Consider the following 18,939-nt stretch of genomic DNA (forward strand, 5'->3'; position numbering starts at 1 on the left):
TATATGGGTTGGAGACAGTGGCACTGACAAAAAGGCAGGAGTCAGAACTGGACGTGGCAGAGTTAAAGATGTTAAGATTTCCACTGGGTGTGATGAGGGTGGACAGGATTAGGAATAAGTATATTAGAAGGTCAGCCCAGGTTGGAAGGTTTGGAGACAAGATTATGTTACTATGGACATGTGCTGATGAGGGATGCAGAGAAAACTGGGAAAAAGATGCTAAGGATGAAGCTGCCAGGTAACAAAAAAAGAGGAAGGCCTAAGATAAGGTTTATGGATGTGGTGAGAGAGGACATGCAGGTGGTTGGTGTGACAGAGCAAGATGCACAGGACAGGAAGAAATGGAAACAGATGATCCACTGTGGTGACTCCTAACGGGAGCAACCAAAAGAAGATGATTTATAAAATCTAGTACAAGACAAAAATCTAATGAACACTACATCGATAAAGACAAATTTGCACTCACCAGTTTGCCATTTACACTTCTATGTGAACACTTACAACTCTACTTCATTTTGTCACAAAGCAGAAGGTGCAACCACTGGAAGTTAAGAGAATTAACGAACATTAGAAGGAATAAGTTCAAGCCAGCAACTCAAACACTTCATACAAAAGGAATGGTTAACCAGAGGCATACTTCAGGCTGACCAAAGCTTAACTTTTCTAAGACAAAGTTAACGTCCCAAGGAAGGACAGTCCTTCTTATGGAGAGAAACGTGGTACTCCTATACAAATATGTTTTAAAGGCATGCGCCAGGGGACAGATCCAGAGAAAGGCAAACTAAATGGTTTAAATATGTACTTCTACTATAAAAAAGTTCTGACAGAGCAATAACAGGGAAGTCCTGCTGAACCAGGCCCTGTATGACGGTGTTTACACCAAAAGAAGAAAATACCCATTAACCACATGCAACTTCCTCCTTGCATCAAGTTTCTTGGTCTTCATAATGTTGATCAAATCATCCTCTGGAGGAAAAAAAAAGGGTGCTTGATAAGAATTGTCAGATCATTCATGCAGTGAGCCTGAGGCCCTGGAGCCTTTCTTCTCCACAATAGCCTTGATTCTGTATGACTGATGGGTCATTACCAACTGAAGCAGAGTGCAAGCAGACCCCTTCAACTACCACTAGGAGTAAAAACCAAAGCTGCCCTGGACAGAAAAGAACCAGGAAGAAAAAGTATGCCATTACCTGCTGCAGAGCTCTCCACCAGGAAAGGGAGGCACCCACCCACCATGCCCTTTTGTATGGGAATCTTGAGCAAAACTTAGCAAATGAATGGTTGGTAGCAGAGAAGAACTAGTCTGTTGTTACCACTTGCCAAGTTTGCCAGCCTTCTGAAGATGGTTGCAAAAATGGTGAAAAAACCACCCTTGCAGGTCCAGCGCCTTTAAACTCCTGGATTCAGATAGATGTGTCCACACATTTATCTGAATCCAGGAGTTTAATAGCGCTGGACCTGCAAGTGTGTTTTTTTCACCAGTTTGTTTTTTGAATTTTTAGATACTTGCAAAAATGGTTTCTGATAATTAATTTGCTATGAGTAAATGTATACTGTTGATTTCTGGAGGAATGTGCAAGGCCAGAGATTCAACTTGGACACAAGGTGAACTCTCAAGTTTGTGTCTATTCTGCATGTATATTTTATGCTTTCTCATACTTAAGCAGCACATGACCATGGTATTTTTTTTTGGTAAGGTGAAGGATTCATGGGTTCTAAATCTGTCTGTATGCCTTCAGAAAGAAAAGTTGTGTAAAATCTTACCATAAAAATAGTTGCCCTTCTCTTCTATATGCTGCAGTATTCATCTCATTAGGGAGCAGTACGCCTCTAGCTGACTCGTATGTCCGGCCTGCATACAAAAGTTTACATGTTACTGCACCAACCTCAGAACTGAAATGCCACCAAGCACCAGCCTGAGCCTAGGTGAAAAACATATCACCAGGGAAGCATCAGGGGGGTAGGTGGGGGGCCCACAATACTGCAGCATACAGAAGAGGATGACATCTATGGTTATGGTAAAATTTTACACAACTCTTATATGTTCTTCTGTTCATATGCTGCAGTATTCATCACGTTGGGGAAAACGCCAAAGCTCAAGCTTGGGAAGGATTAGAGGGAGGGGGAGCAGAGGCTTTTTCTACAAAACCCTGAAGAATAGCTCTGGCAAATCCAGCCCTGGACCTGGAAAAGACATCAAGTTTATAATGTTTAGTGAAGGTATGAACAGAGGATCAGGTAGCTGCCTCCAGGATAGAACAAGTGTCTAAGCTTTATGAAGAAAGCCCCAGAGGAGGATACTGCCCTGGTGGAGTGTGCCCACACTGGGGAAGAGAGGCTATTACTGTTAGCTAAAAGAAGGAAATAGCTTTAAAGATCCAGAAAGAAATTGTTTGCTTGGAAACTAGTTGATCAGGGCCCTTGAGTGATAGGACACTAACAGTTATTCAGATTTACAGATAATTTTTGTTGTCAAGGTAATATCCGTGTTGCCTGTGCACATCTAAGGTGTGCAAAATCCTCTCAATGGAAGCAGACTGATTAAGGGATGATTTGTTGACTACTTCGGCATAAAGGAAGGGTTAGTAGTAAAAATACCCAACCTCTGTGGATGACCGTAAAGGGGGGGGGGGGGTTAGACTTCAAAGCCTGCAGCACAGAGACCCTTCTGGCACAGGTAATGGCCACCAGTAGAACTGTTTTCCATGTGCAGTGCTGCAAGGAAGAGGAGTTTGCTGCACAAAGGGGGCCAATGTAAGCTTCTCAAGCACAAAACTGAGATCCCAAGGAGGAGGGATTAGTTTCCTTGGTGGTCTGATATGAAGTACACCTTTAAGAAACAGTTTAACCTCTAATCTAGAGGTAAAGGGAGGAGACAAGGGCAGACTAGCCAAAATGGCTGAAAGATGGGCCTTCAATGAAGAATAGGCGAGGCCACCCTTCATCAGTTCACACAGGTAGGGCAATACCACCAGAACATCCACTGATAGCGGCTGTAGGTCCTTCTTGCGACACCAGATGGAAAACCTTTTCCATTTGGAAACATAGGATTTCCTAGTAGTGGGTTTTCTGGCCTCCTGCAGAATGTGAAGCATATCCTCTGAGAACAGGCGTCTAAGGGGATTAAAACGCTATCACCAACAGAGTCAGGTTGAGAGTTGACAGCTGTGGATGTATTAGGGCTCCATTGTCCTGTGTAAGTAGATCCATCCTGGGGGGTAACTTGTGATGACTGCCTGGCTAAGTGCAGAAGAAGGGGGGGAAATCAATTGCTGCCTTATTCAAAAGGGTGTCACCAGCAAGATGTTTGGTTGGTCCTGCTAAATTTTCAGTAGGACCTTCTGAAGAGGCAAAGAGAGGAATGCATACAAAACATTCACTTCCATGAAAAGGATAGAGTACCCACTTTCCAGGCCAAGGGGTGTGGGACTCTGGCACAGAATTCTGGAAGTTGCCTGTTTATGAGGGAGGCAAAAATATCTACTTGAGGTATATCCCAATGATGGATCAGGTCCAAAAACACATCTCTGTGTAACATCCATTCATGGGAATGGGTCACGGACCTGCTTAGCAAGTCTGCTATCACATTCTGAGCTGAAGGGAGGTAAACTGCCTGTACAGACAACTTGGCTTTGTAAAGCTAATTCCCAGGCATGCAGGGCATATCTACACAAGAGGTAAGACTTAATTCCCCCCGCTTGTTGATGTACCAAAGGACCGAAGTGTTATCTGTAAACCACCTCAACATCCCTGGCATTAGCGAGGATTTGAAGACCTGTAGGGAAAAAATGAGAGCCCTCATCACTTTGACACCAATATATTCCTTTGTTTGGGAGTCCAAATATCCCTGACCCTCCAGGACTGTAGGGTTACACTCCATCCTGTGTCTGAGGCGTCTGTGTACAACTCATGACAAGGCAAGGGTGGCTGGAGGAGGAGACCAGGATTTTTGGTCACCTGTAGGATCCACCAGTCCAGCTCCTTTCTTATGCACGGCAGAAGTGGAATCATGAAATCCCACGGGGTGGGAGTGCTGCATCCAGACCATCTTTATGGAAGCACAGTTTTGTATCTACCATAAATGTAGATGTTCAAGTGTTCACCCTGCTGCAGTCATCACACTTGGTTTATCCTGCCGTCAGGCGGTCCCGCAGTCGGCCCGAATTCCAAAGTCTTGGTCCGGCGTCGGTTGCTGTCGCTTCTTTCCTGACGTCAGTGCGCCAGGGGTATACAAGAGGCAACCAACGACATTTTCTTCAGTTTTTCTTGCCCCAGATGTCAGGTGCCCCCAATAGGTAGGCAATATATATAGTGCTATATAAAAATGTACATATAAAAATAAAACAATACTTTCAGGCACAAGCAAATACACCACAGAGGTTGTATAGGATAGAAAGGTACAGATAAGTCCAGCTAGTTCAGAGGTGATGGAGGGAGGGTAACCTGGACTACAGCAGGGTGAACACTCGAACATCTACATTTATGGTAGGTACAAAACTGTACTATGTTCATCGTGTTACCCTGCTGCAGTCATCACACACGGGTTGAATCCCAAAGCTAAGGATGGGTGGTAGAGTTCAACAGGGTTAGAAGAAGCTAGTAGGCCCTGCAAAACTGCAGTGGCAAATCCAGCTGCAGACTTAGAATATAGAAGTAAGTGATGGTGTTTGGTGAAGGTGTGCACTGAACTCAAAGTTGCAACTTCCAGAATATCCTTGGTTGGCACACCCCTGAGAAAGGCTGCTGATGTAGCTGTAGCCCTGGTGGAGTGGGACCTAATGTTAGAAGGTACCCGTTTCCCATGATGCGTGTAGCAGAAACGTATGCAATGTCCTATCCATCTTGAAATGGTCTGTTTTGAGATAGCTTTTCCTTGTGATCCTGCAGCATAGGATACAAAGAGCTGGTCAGATTTTCTGAAAGCCTTAGTTTTATCCAAGTAGTAACGTAATTGCCTGTGAATGTCCAAAGAGTGCAGGAGTCTTTCTCCTTTGTTCTGGGGATTTAGAAAAAAGGTGGGCAAATGAATTGTTTGGTTTAGGGCCACACTGGATACCACCTTTGGCATAAAAGGAAGGGTTAGTTCATAGAGAGACTCTGTCTTGATGAAAAATGAGGAAAGGCTCCACTGCCATTAGTGCCTGTAGCTCTGAGACTCTTCTAGCTGAAGTTATTGCTAGTAGCAGGGCAGTTTTCCATGAAAGAAATTTTAAATCAGCTGAAAAAGCTGGTTCAAAGGGCAGCAGTGTAAGGTTTTCCAAAACAAAGTTGAGATCCCAAGTAGGTGTTGGTGCTCTCCTGGACAGTCTTATGTTCTTAGCCCCTCTGAGGTACTGTCTTAACAGTGGATGTGAAAATAATGGAGGATCCGTGTTGTAATGAGCTGAAATTGCTGAGGCGTGGATCTTAATAGATGAAAAGGAAAGTCCTTTGTGCAACATCTCAGTTAAATATTGTAGAATCTGAGGAATGTTTGGATCAATGGGATTTTGGCCTTTAGCCTGGTTCCAGGCACAAAATCTTTTCCATTGTCTGAATAGGCTTTCCTGGTGCTGGGCCTCCTGGCCTCCAGAATGACATCCATAACAGCTTTGGATAGAGGTGTTGGCAGGTTGTTTAGGTAATTTGCCATGCAGCCAGGTTTAAAGTCTTGAGCTGGCTGTGTAAAATCTGATTGTCTCGCTGGGTTAGCAGGTGAGGAATTTGAGGTAAAATCCATGGTGGGCCGTGGGCCATGTTCCTTAGCAGTGGATACCAGTGCTGGTGTGGCCAATCTGGTGCAATGAGTATCATTTGTGGGCTCTCTAATCTGACTTTCAGCAGTACCTTTGCTAGAAGAGGCAGTGGAGGAAAGGTATACACTGTTAATGTTTTCCAACTGAATGAGAGGGCGTCCACTTTCCAAGCTTGTGGGTGGAATGTCCTTGTGCAAACTTTTTGAAGCTGGTAGTTTTGGGGGTTGGGAAACAGATCTATGTCTGGTTGTCCCCATTTTTGAGTTATCATTGCAAATACTTGTGGATCTAGTTTCCACTCGTGGGGATCCATGATGTTTCTGCTTAGGTCGTCTGCCAATGTGTTTTTCTTTCCTGGCAGGTATTGTGCTTGTAGTTGAACTTGGTAAGACAGTGCTGTGTTCCACAAGGTCATTGCTTGCCTGCATAGGGGGTAGGAATGTGTGCCCCCTTGCTTGTTTAAGTACCACATTACTGTGGTATTGTCCGTCTTTATTATTAGTTGTCCTGGGTGTAGGAGGTCCCTTAAAGCTGTTAGGGCTTTCTGTACTGCTAGCATTTCTTTTTGATTGATATGCAGATGCTTTTGATCTGTACTCCATTTGCCCTGAATGCACTGTCCTGCCATGTGTGCTCCCCAGGCACAGTCCGATGCATCTGTTGTCATAGTCTGCCTGGCTGTGGGTAAGGTGAAAGGCTGACCCTTGTTGAGGTGACATGCCTGTGCCCACCATAGAAACTCCTGTTGAAGGCAGGGAATGAGTGGTATCATTGTTTCCAAGCTGTGGCTGTGCTGAGTCCATACGCTTTTCAGGTATCATTGTAATTTCCTCATATGCAGTTTTGCAAATGGTATTAGTAGTATGCAAGATGCCATGAATCCCAAGGCCTGCAGAATTTTTCTTGCAGGGAGTTGGGTCTTTGTTGCCATTATTTTGAAATATTGAGTCAGCTGTTGTTGCTTGTCTGGCGTGAGATAAGCCATCTGGGCCGATGTATTCAAGCTGGCACCCAGGAATATTATGTTTTGTGAGGGCACTAGTTTTGATTTTTTTTCATTTACTGTGTACCCTAGGCAACTTAGAAGGTGTTTGACAATTGCCAGATGCTTTAAAAGAATGTCCTTGCTTTCTGCTTGAATAAGGCAGTCGTCCACGTATGGGTATATTTGAATTCCTCTGTCTGCAGTATGCAATTACTGGTGCCAGGCATTTTGTGAAGACCCTGGGCGCAGTAGATAAGCCAAAGGGCAGTGCAGATAATTGATAATGGGTTGAACCTGCAATGAAGAGGAGGTATCTTCTGCAATTTTGTCTGATAGGGACATGCAGGTATGCCTCCTTGAGGTCCAGCGTTACTAGCCAAGCCTTCTTGCCCAGCATGGGAAGAAGCTGCTGTAGTGTTAGCATCTTGAATTTTGGTACTTGCAGATAGGAGTTCAGAATTGAAAGATCCAGAATGGGTCTCCATGCTTTGTCCTTTCTTGGGACTAGAAAGAGTCTCGAGTAAAATCCTTGTCCTTGCTTCTGTGTAGGTACCTGTTGAATGGCTCTCATGTCCATGAGAGCTGTAATTTGTTTTTGTGCCTCTGCCCATTGATTTGGTGGCAGGTTTGGCATTTCTTTTATCCTTGGCAAGGTATGAACGTGGAATCTGTATCCTTGTGAGACAATGTTTAGGACCCATTTGTCTTTTGTGATGATGTGCCAGTTGTCTGCAAAAAGTGCTAATTTTCCTCCCAAGGGAGCTGCCAAGAGAGATATGCTTGGTAGTTTGAGGGTTGAGTCATTGTGTTTGTCTTCTGCTAGCTTGGGGCTTGTCTTCTCCTCCTTTCTGGATAGCAGTACCCCATTGGCGAGGTTTGTAAGGGCCTTGTGACTGACCTCTGCCCCTTGGCCGTCTGTATTTGCCCCTCTGTGATCTGTTAGAAGCTGGAAAGGACCAGTTTTTTGTTGGCCAATTTCTGTTGAAACGAGGGGGTTGTACCTGTAAAAAATCCTTGACTGTCTGCATAGACTTTGCCTTATCCTCCATTTTCTTTAAAACCTCTCCTGCTTTGTCACCAAATAATACATCCTGCTGTAAAGGTGCATCCAATAATTTTGCTTTAACATGATCTAGTAGGGTTTGTTCTTTTAACCAAGCATGTCTACGTATGACAGACCCAGTAACAGCTGCTCTACAGGAAGCTTCCAATGAATCAAATCCACATTGTAAAGTATGTTTGCCCACCTGTTCAGCTGCATGCAACAGATCCTGCATTTCCTTGAATTCAGACTGTTCAGAATGTGTGGTCATTTTTGGTTTTTGAGACATTCGGAATTGCTGATATTTCAGCATGTGAAACGGACAACTTAATGCACTCATAGCCAGAGTAGCTGAGGTGTATATCTTCTTTCCCCATCTATCTAGGGCTTTGGAATCCCTTTCAGAGGGCACAGGATTTTTAGCCATAGAAGCTTTAGCCCCTTTGGGACCCTGGGAAACTGTTTCTGGGTCAGCCACAGGGCTTTTATAAAGGAATTTGTGCGAGTCAGGTACTCTGTAGTATCTGACTGGTTTGGCTGGAGCAGGAGGTAGAGTGTCTGGATTTAGACTAGACTCCAAGTAAACATCATCCACAATGTCTAAAACTGGAGGGATAGCAAGTGGTCTGTGCTGGTTAGTAAAAAGAACTCTCGGAGCCTTTTCTTAGAATCAGAGTAGTCCTGGCCTTCCAAGTGGAAATGTTCCCTCATGGTATGTAAAGTTTCCCCAAAGGAGTAGTCTTCAGGGGGAGATGCTGAGGGAATAGAGTCTTCAGCATCAGAGTCTTCATAAGGGGGAAAAGCATAATCCTGTTCCTCAGAAGAATCTGAGGAAATTGAAACCTGGTCAGAGGAAGCATAATCCTCCTCTTGTCTTGGTCTTTTATCTGGAGGGGGATGAGAACCCCTGATTAGGGTAATCAAATCTTCAGCCATCTTAAGTATCTGTTTCTTAGGCATGGGGCCTTTAACTGGAGACTGATGTACAGTCTTTTTTGGTTTTAATGGAGTTTTAAGCTTAGCATAAGATTTAATAGTGAGTGCAGTCAGTCTGAAGACACCTTCTGCAACCGAAGGTGTTTCTACTGTACCGGGATCTCCTTCTGCTCCGGTGTCGAAGGGCCTAATGAAGATGGGTGCGACGGCCTAGTACACTCCACTTGAGAATCTGCAGCTGTCTGGGGTTCCAATTCTGAGGTTGTCAGGGGCTGCATAGGCGCCTCATTGAAAACCGGAGAACCGGCGACAGGCCCAGCAGAGGCCTCGGAGTCCGGCTTGGTCCTAGGCTGCCTGTCCTTATTCTTATGTTTTTTATGCATGCCAGTTGTCGGCTGCTCCGACGGCATGACATAATTAAATTTCCTACCAAAGTAATGCCGTGCGAAGTCAAAACAGCATTTGATAGTTAGTAAACTTAGCACAAAACCGACAACCTGTGAAGTCGTGGTCTGGGCCTAGGCAAGGAATACAATAAAAATGGAAGTCTTTATCAGGTATTTGCTTCCCACAAGAAATGCAGTTGTTAACTTTTTCTGACATCGGACTGAGGCAAGAAAAGGTTCCTCAATGGGGTACTTAGCTTTATTGAAGACTTCGGACTGAAATTCGATTTGAAAATCTCAGGTGTCGGCCGACCGGCACTTGTGAACTGCTTCTGCTTTGGGCACCGCGCAGCAAGAAAGACTGAAGAAAATGGCGTCAGATGCCTCTTATATACCACTGGTGCACTGATGTCAGGGAAGAAGTGACAGCAACTGACGCCGGACCAAGACTTTGGAACTCGGGCCGACTGCGAACATCCAGTGAATCTTCCTTGTGTGTAACTTGGCCGACAGGAGCATTGGGATCCTAGATGCCATTAACCCCAATATACGTAGGAATTTCCTGGCAGACAGAGATTAAAGGGGTAAGACCCTCTGGAAATAAGTATTCAGAAACAGTACCTTTTCTGTGGGCAGTGAAGCCACCATTTTGTTTGGATCCTGCAACCCAGGAAAATGTGGTCTTGGAAGGGGCTCAGCGAGGAGTTTCTGATAGTTTACAGAGAAGCCTAGGCTCTCCAGAAGAGAGAGAGTGAAGGTAAGATCTTCCTGAAGTCGGTCTGAGGACTGGCTTGGATACGGTCATCTAGGTAAAGGTCGTCTAGGTAAAGGAAGATCTGAATTCCCTACAGTCTGCAAAATGCTATGACAGGAGCCAAGCATTCTGTAAAGACTCTTGGTGCCATAGATACACCAAAGGGCAAAGCACATAATGTAATGAAGCAACAGAAAAACGCAAAAATGTCCTGAACAAAGGATAAATGGGGATGTGAAGATAAGTGTCTTTGATGTCTAAAGACACCATGAATGCTTGAGGGAGAATCAATGAAGAAAAGATGGCAGAGTCAGCATTTGAAAAGAGGGGACTTTCAGGAAGGTGTTCAGATGAAAAAGGTGCAGGATGAGTCTCCAAGGGCCATCCTTCTTGGGAACTAAAAACATCCTGGAATAGAAAGCTTTCCCTCATTGGGATGTAGGGACCTCTTGGACTGTCCCCTGTGAAAGAAGGTCTGAAATGACCTGAGGAAAGAAACATTCGTTCTTTTGGTGGATGTGGAATGCCTCTGAAAGAAGGGTAATTTTCCCACACTATGAAGTATCCTTTCTGGATGATGGAAAGGACTCAAGAGTCCTGGATGATCCAATTCCAAGCAGTAAGAGATTGGGATACGGAAAGGGGGTGGATGGCCCTGGAGGCAGACAGTCACAGGCTACCAGGTTTAGAATGGGGCTGAAAAGGGTGTTTACAGGAGAGAGTAGATGCAGCAGATTCAGAAGAAGACTATTCCTGTTTCCTAGTGCCCCTCTTAGACTTTGAGGAGGCAGATAAAACAGGTTTCCTAACAAAGGCCATCTTTGCATGATAATTCCTTTTGAACATGGGGACAGGGGGAAAGTACAGTTGTGTACACTTACCATAAATGTAGATGTTCGAGTGTATTCACTGCTGCAGTCATTACATTTGGGTAATCTGCTGACAGGTTGCCCTTTGTCGGCCTGAATAACAAAGTCTTGGGTCCTGCGTCGGTTGCTGTCTCCTCTTCCATGACGTCAGGTCGTCAGGGGTATAAAACATGCAGCCGACGCCATTTTATTCAGTTTTTCTTGCCTTAGATGTCAGGTGCCCCCCAAATGGGGAGCAAAAATATAAAGCAAATACACCACAAAGGCTTTTGAGTATAGTGATGGAAAGAAAAGGTATAGAAAGGGGGATGGCGGGTGGGTAACCCGGACTGCAACAGTGAATACACTCGAACATCTACGTTTATGGCAAGTGTACACAACTGTACTATGTTCTTCGTGTTTCACTGTTGCAGTCATTATATTTGGGTAGAATCCCAAAGCTATGGATGGGAGGATGGAACTAAACAGCATTCGGAGTGGCTATAGGGCCCTGCAGGACTGCAGTGGCAAAGCCTGCCCTGGATTTGGAGAAGAGAGGTAAATGATAATGCTTTGTGAACGTATGAACAGAGCTCCAAGTTACAGCTTCTAGAATGTCTTTGGTTGGGACCCCTCTGAGAAAAGCTGCTGAAGTAGAGGCAGCCCTGGTGGAATGTGATCTGATCCCCTTGAGCACAGGTTTACCAAGATGCAAATAGCAGAAACGAATGCACTGGCTTATCCGCTTAGAAATAGTCTGCTTTGATATAGCCTTCCCCTCTAACCCTGAAGCAAATGCTATCAGTAGTTGCTCAGACTTTCTTAGAGATTTGGTCCTGTTTAAGGAGAATCTTAGTTGTCTGTGTACATCCAATGAATGCAGAATCCGCTCCCCCTTGTTCTGCAGATTTGGGTAAAATGTTGGCAGGTGAATGGTCTGGTTAAGAGCCACACTGGATACCACCCTAGGCATAAAAGAAGGATTGGTCCTGAGGGACACCCTGTCTGGGTAAAATATAATAAAAGGCTCCACTGCCATGACAGCCTGTAGTTCTGAAACCCTTCTTGCTGAAGAGACTGCCAAGAGAAAAGCTGTTTTCCAAGATACAAATTTTATATCCACAGTAGCTGCTGGTTCAAAAGGAGGCAAGGTGAGTTTTCCAGCACAAAATGGAGGTCCCATGCATGATTTGGTGATCTTCTGGGAGGCCTTACATTTTTGGCCCCTCTAAGTTACTGTTTAAGCAGAGGATGAGAAAAGAGGGGAGGCTCTGTGTTGGAATGAGCCGAGATGGCAGAGGCATGGATTTTTATTGATGAAAAAGATAGACCCTTGTCAAGCATCTCAGTCAAATATTGTAAAATCTGAGGAATATTGGGCTTTGCTGTGTCTATTCCTTGTGCTTGGTTCCAAGCACAGAATCTCTTCCATTTATCAGCATAAGATTTTCTAGTACTAGGCCTTCCAGCTTCCAAAATGACATCCATCACATATTTACTGAGAGGTGGTGTTTGAATAATTAGTTGATTAGCCATGCTGCAAAATTCAGAGTTTGGAGCAGAGTGTGCAGAATTTGACAATTCTGCTGAGACAATAGATGAGGTATTTGAGGCAAGTACCATGGAGGAAGGTGAGACATATTTCCTTAGAAGTGGGTATCAGTGCTGGCGAAGCCAGTCCAGAGCAATTAGGATCATTTTTGTTTTTTCCTGTCTGACTTTTAGTAAGACCTTGAAGAGTAGAGGCAGAGGTGGAAAGGCATAGACTGATAGGTTTTTCCAGCTGAAGGATAGGGCATCCACATTTTCCATGCTTTTTTGTGATGAGTTCTTCTGCAGAATTTGTCCAACTGATAATTTTGGGGAGAAGCAAACAGATCTATGTCTGGGCTCCCCCATTTATGTGTTAACATGCTGAAGATTTGTGGATCCAGTTTCCATTCATGCAGGTCCATAAGATTTCTGCTTAGGTCTGACAAAGTATTTTGCTTTCCTGGCAGGAACTGAGCTTGAAAATGTATTTGTTAAGTCAAGGCTGTGTTCCACAAGGCCATGGCTAGTCTGCAAAGGGGGTAGGAATGTGTACCCCCCTGCTTGTTTATATACCACATAACTGTGGTGCTGTCCGTCTTTATCAGTAGTTGTCCTGGATGAAGTAAGTCCTTGAAGGCTGTCAGAGCATTCTGAACAGCTAGCATCTCTTTCTGGTTGATATGCAGATGCATTTGGTTTGGGCTCCATTTGCCCTGAATGCATCTCCCTGCCAGGTGGGCCCCCCCCCAAGAATAGTCTGACGCGTCTGTAGTTAGGGTTTGGGTGGCAGGGGGTAGAGTGAATGTCAGTCCCTTGTTTTGGTGACATGTCTCTGCCCACCAAAGAAACTCCTGTTGTAGGCAGGGAATGAGAGGAATCATTGTTTCCAGACTGCGACAATGTTGACTCCATAAACTTTTTAGGTACCATTGAAGTTTCTGCTTTTGCAGTCTCGCATATGGAATTAGCAGAATGCAGGATGCCATGAACCCCAAAGCCTGCAGAATTTGTCTTGCAGATAACTGGGTTTTTGTTGCCATTTTGTTTGAAGTACGTTGTCAGTTGCCTTTGTCTGACGTGAGGTAAGCCATCTGGGCAGTTGTATTCAAGCTTGCACCCAGGAATGTAATTATTTGAGAGGGTACCAGCTGTGATTTATTTTTGTTTATGGTGTACCCTAGGCATGCTAGAAGCCTTTTTACAAATGCCAGATGATGAAGAAGAGTGTCCTTGTCCTCTGCTTGAATGAACAATCGTCCAGATAAGGATAAATTTGAATGTTTCGTTGTCTGCAGAATGCAATTACTGGTGTCAGGCACTTTGCAAAGACTCTGGGCGCAGTAGATAAGCCAAAGGGCAGTGCAGAGAATTGGTAATGCAAAAAACCTGCTTTGAAGCAGAGGTATCTTCTGCATGATTCCCTTATTGGGATATGCAGGTATGCCTCTTTTAAGTCTAGAGTTACTAACCAAGCATTCCTGCGAAACACAGCCAGTTGCTGTTGTAAAGTCAGCATTTTGAATTTTGGAATGTCCAAGAACGTGTTCAAAATCGATAAGTCCTGTACTGGATGCCATGAATTGTCTTTTCTGAGTACCAGGAAAAGTCTTGAATAAAAACCTTGTCCTTTTTCCTTTTCTGGTACCAGTTGACTAGCCCCCATATCCATGAGGGACTTGACTTGTTTCTGGGCCTCTGCCCACTGGTTTTGTGGCAGATCATTTGGAATTGGCAAAGTATGGAAATGAAATCTGCACCCCTGGGATACTATGTTTAATACCCACTTGTCCTGGGTAATTAACTGCCAATTTTGAGCATGAAGTGCTAGTCCCCCCCCCCCCCAAGGGGGCTGCCAAAAGATAAGTGCTTGGTGATGGTAGAGGAAAGTCATTGAGACTGCTTACTGTAGGGATGTACTTTGTTTCCTCCAGATTTGGAGGTGGAGGCACCCCATTGCTTTGACCTGCAAGAACCCTGCGATTGGTATCTGGAGCCTTTTGAGCGCCTGGATTTGCCCTGATTGGCTTTGTTGGACACAGGAAAGGACCGAATTTTTGTAGGCCAGTGCCTACTGAACCTGGGTGGCTGCACTTGCAAGAAATCTTTTACAGTTTGCAAAGATTTAGCTTTGTCTTCCATTTTCTTTAAAACCTCTTCTGCCTTATTAGCAGAGTATCATGCTGCAAAGGGGCATCCAACAATTTAGCTTTAACATGATCAGACAGATTTTGCTCCTTGAGCCAGGCATGCCTTCTAATCACAGATCCAGTAACGGTGGCCCTACAAGAGGCCTCCAAGGAGTCAAAACCACATTGCAAAGTATGCTTTCCAACCTGTTCTGCTGAATGCAATAATTCCTGTAACTCCTTATCTTCCACACCATCAGAAATCAACATAATTTTCTGTTTCAGTAAGCCCATAACATGCTGTTAATATTTAAGCACATGAAACTGGCAGTTTAAAGCCCTGATTGACAAGGCTGCATGCGTTTAAACCTTCTTCCCCCATCTATCCAGCGCCCTGGAATCTCTATCAAAATGGGTAGGATTTTTGGCTGTAGAGGCCTTTACACCCTTGAGAAATAGTCTCAGGATCAGCAGCAGGATTTTTGAAAAGAAATTTGTGGGAGTCAGGAACCCTGTAATATCTGTCTGGCTTACTAGGAGCCAGAGGCAGGGAATCAGCAGCCATGCTTGATTCTGAGAACACATCATCAACAATGTCTAATACCAGACGTATTGCCAAAGGCCTATGCTGAGGAAGAAGGAAATCCCTAAGCCTCTTTTTTGATTCAGAGAAGTCCCGTCTCTCCCAGTGAAAATGTTCCCTTAAAGTATGAAAAGTCTCTCCAAAAGAGTAATCCTCAGGAGGAGATGCAGATGGGATGGATTCCTCTGCATCAGAATCCTCATAGGGTGGAATAGAAAATTCCTGATCAGAAGAGTAATCAGAAGAAATGGAAACCTGATCTGAAGATTCATAATCAGTGCCTTGCCTAGGCCTCGGGGGGGGGATTAAATCCTCAGCCATTTTGATCATCTGTTTTTTAGGCATAGGGGCCTGAGCACGTGGCTCATGCGTCAGTTTTTTAGACATGGAAGTTGTTTTTCACCTTGTTTTTGTTGCTGGCATCAGTTTAATTTAAAAATGTTGAGGCCTGAAAACACCCTCAGAAGCCAGTGCCTGCTCAGTGGCTCCGGACCCATCCAAGGAAGAGACATCCACAGGTTCAATACTCTGAGAATCTCGCGGCATACCGGACTCTGAATGGGTCTCAAAGTAGTGGGTATCAGGGGCTCCTCACTGAGCCGGCAGTCGGTTTTGGATCTTGACGGTCTGTCTCTGTCTTTCTTTGTGTTTTTTTTTTTTTTTTTTTTTTTTTTAACTCCAGTAGTCTGATTGCTAACCGACAACATTTCAGGATAATTAAATCTTGCACCAAAATATTTAGAAGCAAAAATATACTGATGCTTAACAGTGCGTTGGTTAAATCTAGTAAAAAAATGACAGCAAGGCACGTTGTGATCTGGGCCTAGGCAAGGAATATAGTACAAGTCAAAATCCTTAGGAGGTATTTGCTTCCCACAAGTAATGCAATTATTAACTTTTACTGACATTGGTAAGAAGCAAGAAAAAGTTTCCCCAACGGGGTACTTAGCTTTAGTTTGAAGACTTCAATTCTGAAACTTAAATACGAAAATTTCAGGAGTCTGCCGACCAGCACTTGCGAACTGCTTCTACTGTGGGCACCTCACAGCAAGAAAGACGGAATAAAATGGCGTTGGCTGCATGTTTTATACCCCTGACGACCTGATGTCATGGAAGAGGAGACAGCAACCAACGCAGGACCCAAGACTTTGTTATTCAGGCCGACTGAGGGCAACCTGCCAGCAGATTACCCAAATATAATGACTGCAACAGTGAAACACGAAGAACATCAAGGACATGCTTGAGGTCCTGAAGTTCCTCACCTTTTTCCTGTAGGGATTTGAGTAACTTGGCAGGCGAGCTATCAAATAATGCTTTATTATCTAGGGGGTGTCCATCAATTTGGCCTTTAAGTCATAAGCTGAAGGCTGTAACTTCAGCCAAGAATATCTCCTAAGAACTGAACCAGAGGATGTCGCTCTTGCTGAGGCATCTGCAGCATCATAACTGCACTTAAGCGACTGCCTAGTTACCTGGGCAGAGGAATTAAGGATAGCTGCTACTTTAGCCTTGGCAGAGGAATCTGAGAACTCCAAGAGAAGACTCCCTGCATCTGAGATGAGAGTCAAGGAGTACTTGGCCATGTGGGTCGAGTTAACTGATTGCCCGGAAGGCCAGACTTTTTTTCCAGCCTCTCCATGACCTTGCACTTTTTATCAGCTAAAAACAGGGAAGTGGAAGGTAACAATTTGAAAGTCTTCTCCACTGAAACCAAAACTGAAATGGTAGATAGAGCTTGAAGTCTTCAGGCACCTTGTAGAACCTGTCTGGGTGTTTGGGAGATGTGGGTTAGGAGTCTGGGCACTTGGATGCAGCAATAAAGGCATCCAGGAAGGCATGCAGAACTGCAGGGATGGCAGAGGGTGATGGAGAATGCATTTGCAAGCGGTCATAATACCGCTTTTGTATAGAGCCTTGTGAGCAATCCGACTTGAAGAAATCCTTCATTTTTTGAATAGTCTCCCCAAAGGAAATGTCCTCTCCAGGGGAATCTGTACCATTAGATTCCTCTATTGGGGAGGCATACCCCAGGAAGAAGCAATTTGGGTGGAATATGCTAAAGATGCAACTCCTAGGGATGTCTCTTCATCAGAAGAGGTATCGGCAGTAACCCTCTTAAAAGCTGAGGAGGGACAGAAAGTCTACAGAGGAATAGAAGAGGGAGAGCGCTAGCATAGAGCCAAGAAAGCACTGAAAAGGCTTGGTGAAAAAGCCTGCCAATCAGGAGCTTGCTGTTGAGGAGCAGGAGTAACTTGCTTTGTTTTTAACTTTTTCTTCTTAGGGGCTTCCATGTGATGGAAGGGCCCGACGTCAGCCTATACTATGTCCAACACTACATTCTCATGCACCGTGATCTGCGTGACACCATGCGGACCTTTGGGTATCACGCGCCACGGTTCCCACTTTATACCAGAGTCGGATGCCTGCATTTCTCTCAAGGACATGCCAGTGGACTCCTTTGGGGGTTTCCACAGTGACACCCACTAAAGGGACATCCATCATGTCTGCCACAGCTTCCAGCCTTATATCAGCCACGAAAGGGACGTCTGGAACAGAGGGTGCATCAGTAACATCAGGCCAAGGCTAATTGGCCTTCTTCACATTTGGCTCATCCAAAGGACCCAACGTCATCTCCATCTCCCATACAAACTGCTTAACGTGCTGATTCTCTAAGTAGAGCTTAAGCGAAGCTAAGCAGCTTTTAAGAATCTTGAGGATGAAAGATGTGCAGATAACGCAAGCAGTGTGATCATGGCCTGGGCCTAGACAAAAGAGGAAGTAGTCATGGGCATCTTTATGTGGAATCTGCCTTCCACACTGACACTTTGCCCTTCATAGCTGACCTGACATCACCATAAAACAAACACACTGTAGCACTAAGAATTAAGCAAGAAAAAAAACCCAATGGGGTACTTATCTGACTTAGGAATCACCACCAATATGGTGACCAAACATCTGGAGCAGTTGATCTAGCAGGGCTCAGAGAAGTTCTGAGGTTGATACGTGCTGACATCCACTTTATACCCCACGTCTCTATTACCTACGTATGCGGAGACACACATACCTCGCAGTAGCGTGTAAACGTCTGTATGCAGGCCGGACGTACGAGTCAGCTGGAGTGGACTACTCCCTAATGTGATGAATACTGAAGCATATGAACAGAAGGACATCTTGAAATGCCAATAACATTCCTTTGATGCTGACATGCCGAGTATTCAGTTTCTTTGTCCACTGATTTTGCAGCTTAAGGTTGGAGGTGTCTGTCCCTGCCATGTATAATGCAATGGCTGTCAGGAGTGTACTGCAAGAATGCAGACGAAAAGCTTTCTTTATCCATACTAGCCCAGATTCTGGAAGAACTCTCCCCTAGGGGTTGCTTGTGTTGCTACCACCTTTTTAAGGTACTACTGAACTTGCTACATAATGAGTCTTACCAGGTGGTACCATTACAATGATAGCTATCATGTAGCTGTCCTGGGGAAATGGTTTGCTGTGATGGTAGTCCTCTGTTACTGCTGTATGAAAATACCCTAGAAGCAAGACTTTTTCAGGAAGCAAGAGACCCTACTGAAGGCTATCTGGTACTGCTGGCAGAAAGACTTTGGGAGTGATGGGTTATCAGAGCAGACTTTGCTAGAAAGTTTCTTAAGTTCAGGAAAGGGCTGTGTATACTGGAGATTTTCCTGCAGTTCATCAATGCACTGGGCCAACAGAATGCAACTGTGCAAATACAGGTTAAATGTGAATGTTTTTGGTCCTCAGGCGTCAGAGGATATGTGGAAGATATGGGAGAAGCACAGAACAAAAAGTAAAAAGGTGAAAAGTAAGTGACCATACTCTTCTCTGAATTCGAGGAATCTCCTATGCTCTATTTATCTTGGCACATTTAGGTAAGTGATCTTAAGTTGCCAAACGACTGCAACATTTTCAGGCATCAACAAGGAGAGAAGGAATTACAAGGTAAGCATTCTGAACTTTAGAGACGATTTCTTTTCTGAAGGTTCTGAACAT

At 44.6% G+C, this 18,939-nt stretch overlaps 1 protein-coding gene across 2 annotated transcripts in view; it reads right to left on the reverse strand.

The window, feature by feature from the left end:
- The window catches only part of RABGAP1 (RAB GTPase activating protein 1), a 4,144,188-nt gene that overhangs the window by 3,254,824 nt on the left and 870,425 nt on the right, over window positions 1-18,939 (reverse strand). The gene's annotated exons all lie outside the window — the stretch shown is intronic.

This window comes from Protopterus annectens, chromosome 16.part0 (assembly GCF_019279795.1).
Source record: "Protopterus annectens isolate FY-2018-M chromosome 16.part0, PAN1.0, whole genome shotgun sequence".
NCBI lineage: Eukaryota > Metazoa > Chordata > Ceratodontiformes > Protopteridae > Protopterus > Protopterus annectens.